Source organism: Aotus nancymaae, unplaced genomic scaffold (genome assembly GCF_030222135.1).
Source record: "Aotus nancymaae isolate 86718 unplaced genomic scaffold, 86718_ANA_hifiasm-v0.15.2.pri h1tg000036l, whole genome shotgun sequence".
In the NCBI taxonomy this organism is placed as follows: domain Eukaryota; kingdom Metazoa; phylum Chordata; class Mammalia; order Primates; family Aotidae; genus Aotus; species Aotus nancymaae.
In genome coordinates, this window is record NW_026988450.1 from 16,466,467 (window position 1) to 16,470,340 (window position 3,874).

Consider the following 3,874-nt stretch of genomic DNA (forward strand, 5'->3'; position numbering starts at 1 on the left):
AGCTTGAAGACAGGCTATTTGAAAATATACTCAAAGGAGATGAAAACAAAAAGAATAAAGAAGAATGAAGCGTGTCTATAACATCTAGAAAATAGCCTCAAAAGAGCAAATCTAAGAATTATTGATCTTCCTTTTTTTTTCATCCTCTTCCCCGGTTGCTGCTCGCTGTCCCAGTCCATGCCCACTCCCAGCACGTCTCATCACCATGCCTCAGAAAATTAAGGAAATCAGGGACTTTCTGCTCACAGCCCAATGAAAGGATGCCAAATCTGTCAAGATCAAGAAAAATAAGTACAATGTGAAGTTTAAAGTTTGATGCAGTACATACCTTTACACCCTGGTCATCACTGATGAGGAGAAGGCAGAGAAACTGAAGCAGTCCCTGCCCTCTGGTTTGGCAGTGAAGGAACTGAAATGAACCAGACACACTGATTTGAACTCTATTAAAACATTAAAAATAAAAAAAAAATTTTTGATCTTAAAGAAGAAATGGAGGTAGAAAGTTTATTCAAAAGGATAAAACTCCCCAAAGTCAAGGATAACAAAAGGGGCTGGGTGCGGTGGCTCATGCCTGTAATCCAGCACTTTGGGAGGCTGAGGCAGGTGGATCACTTGAGGTCAGTGGTTTGAGACCAGCCTGGCTAACATAGCAAAACCCTGCCTCTACTAAAAATACAAAAAAATAGCTGGGCATCATGGCATGTGCCTGTAATCGCAGCTGCTTGGGAGGCTGAGGTATGAGAATCACTTAAGCCCGGGAGGTGGAGATTGCAGTGAGCCAAGATCACATCACTGCACTTCAGCCTGGACAGCAGAGCAAGACTCTTTCTCAAAACAAAACAAAACAAACAAGAATAAAAAAAGGATCCCAAAAGCAGCAAGAGAAAAGAAACAAATGAACAAATGATACACAATAGAGCTCCAATAAGTCTGACAGCAGACTTCAGGGTAAGCCTTACAGTTAAGAGAGAGTGGCATGACATACTCAAAGTGCTGAAGGAAGAAAACTTCTACCCTGAAATAGTATATCTAGTGAAAATATCCCTCAAACATGAAAGAGAAAAATAAAGACTTTTCCAGACAAACAAAAGCTGAGGGATTTCGTCAACACCAGACCTGTCCTACAGGAAATACTAAAGGGAGTTCCTCTACCTGAAGGAAAGGAACATTAGTGAGCAGTAAAAAAAATCATCTGAAGGCACGAAACTCACGAGAAATAGTGAGCACACAGAAAAACAAAGAATATTATGACACTGTAATTGTGGTGTGTAAACAACTCTTATTTTTGTTTTTTTATTTTATTTTTATTTTTTGAGATGGAGTGTCACTCCGTCACCCAGGCTGGAGTGCAGTGGTGTGATCTTGGCTCACTGCAACCTCCACCTCCTGGGTTCAAGCAAGTCTCTTGCCTCAGTCTCCCAAAAACTACTCTTAAGTAGAAGAACTAAACAATAAACCAGTCACAAATAATAGCTACAACAACTTTTCAAGACATAGACAGTACAATAAGATATAAGGACAAACAACAAAAAGTTAAAAAGCAGGGGAACAAAGTGTAGAGTTTTTATTAGTTTTCTCTTTGCTTGTTTATGCAATCAGTGTTAAGTTTCCAGCAGTTAAAAATAATGGGTTATAAGATAGTATTTGCAAGCCTCATGGTAAACTTAAATTAAAAAACATACAATGGATACATAAAAAATAAAAAGCAAGAAATTAAATCACATTGCCAGAGAAAATCACCTTCACTAAAAGGAAGACAAGAAAGAAGAGACGACTACAAAACAACCAGAAAACAAATATCAAGTAAGTCCTTACTTACCAATAATTGGCACGACTGAGTCCTTACCAATAATTACATTGAATGTAAATGGGCTAAACTCAACAATCAGAAGACATAAAGCGGCTGAATGAATAAAAAACAAGAGCCAATTATCTGTTGTCTACAAGAAACACACTTTACCTACAAAGTTACACATAGGCTGAAAATAAAGGGATGGAAAAAGATATTCCATGCTAATGGAAACCAGAAAAGAGCAGGATATTTATATCAGACAAAATAGACTTCAATACAAAAACTGTAAGAAGAGACAAACAAATTCATTATATAATGATAAAGAAGTTAGTTCAGTAAGAGGATATAACAATTATAAATTATATGCACCCAACACTGGAGCTGCCAGATATACATAGAGCTAAAGAGAGAAATAGGCCCTAATACAATAGTAGCTGGAAACTTCAACATCCCACTTGCAGCACTGGGCAGATCATCCAGACAGAAAATCAACAAAGAAGCATTAGACATCTATACCATAGAACAAATGGATCTAATAGATATTTACACAACATTTTACCCAATAGCTACTGAATGCGCATTCTTCTCCTCGGCACATGGATCATTCTCAAGGATAGACCATATATGTTAGGTCACAAAACGAGCCTTAAAACATTAAAAAAAAAAACACAAAACCCTGAAATAATATCAAGCATCTTTTCTAACCACAATTGAATAAAACTAGAAATTAATAACAAGAAGAATTTGGAAAACTACAGAAACACATGGAAATTAATATGCTCCTGAATAACCAGTGGGTCAATAAAGAAATTAAGAAGAAAATTGAAAAATGTCTTGAAACAAAAGATAATGAAAACATAACATACCAAATCTGTGTGATACAGCGAAGGCAGTAGGTTTGTAGTTATAAGTGCCTATGTCAAAAAAGAAGAAAAATTTCAAATAAGTAATCTGATGATGCATCTTCAAGAACTAGAAAAGCAAGAGCAAACCAAACCCAAAATTAGTAGAAGAAAAGAAATAATAAAGATCAGAGCAGAAATAAATAAAATTGAAATGAAGAAGACAATGCAAAAGATCAAGGAAACAAAAAACTGGTTCTTTGAAAAGATAAACGAAATTGACAAAATGTTAGCCAGACTAAATAAAAAAGAGAGAAGACCCAAATAAATAATATCAGAGATGAAAAATGAAACATTATAACAGATACTGCAAAAATTCGAAGGATCATTAATAGCTATTATGACCAACTATGTGCCAATAAATCGAAAAATCTAGAGGAAATGAATACATTTCTAGACACATACAACCTACCAAAATTGAACCATGAAGAAATCCAAAATCTGGTCAGATTAATAACAAGTAATAAGATTAAAACTATAATAAAAATATCCTGGTAAAGAAAAATCCTCGGACCCAATGACATCATTTCTGAATTCTACCAATCATTTAAAGAATACCGATTCTACTCAAATTATTTTTTTAAAAAATAGAGGATGAGGGAATACTTCTAAACTCATTATGTGAGGCCAGTATTGTGCTGATACAAAAACCAGACAAAAACACATCTAAAAAAGATAGTCCAGTATCTCTGATGAATATTGATGCAAAAATCCTCAGCAAAATACTAGCAAACTGAATTCAACAATACATTAAAAAGATCGTTCATCATCATCAAGTGAGATTTATCCCAGAGATGCAAGGATGGTTCAACATACACAAATTAATAAATGTGATATATCATATCAATAGAATGAAGGACAAAAAACCCATATGATCATTTTAATTGATACTGAAAAGACATTTGATAAAATTCAACATTGCTTCTCAATAAAAAACTCTTATAAATCTCGGTTTAGAAGGAACATACCTCAACATAATCATAGTCAAATGTAACAGACACAGCTAGTATCATACTGAATGGAGAAAAATTGAAAGCCTTTCCTCTAAGATCTGGAACATGAAAAGGATACCCACTTTTACCTCTGTTATTCAACATAGTACTGGAGGTCCTGGCTGGAGCAATCAACCAAGAGAAAGAAATAAAGGGCATCCAAATTTGAAAAGAAGAAGTCAAATTAT

The 3,874-nt window shown here is 34.8% G+C and overlaps 1 pseudogene; it reads left to right on the forward strand.

Annotated features, from left to right (window-relative positions):
* The first annotated feature begins 205 nt into the window (after positions 1-205).
* LOC105724809 (large ribosomal subunit protein eL38-like) lies at positions 206-418 on the forward strand (annotated as a pseudogene).
* The last annotated feature ends 3,456 nt before the right edge of the window (positions 419-3,874 follow it).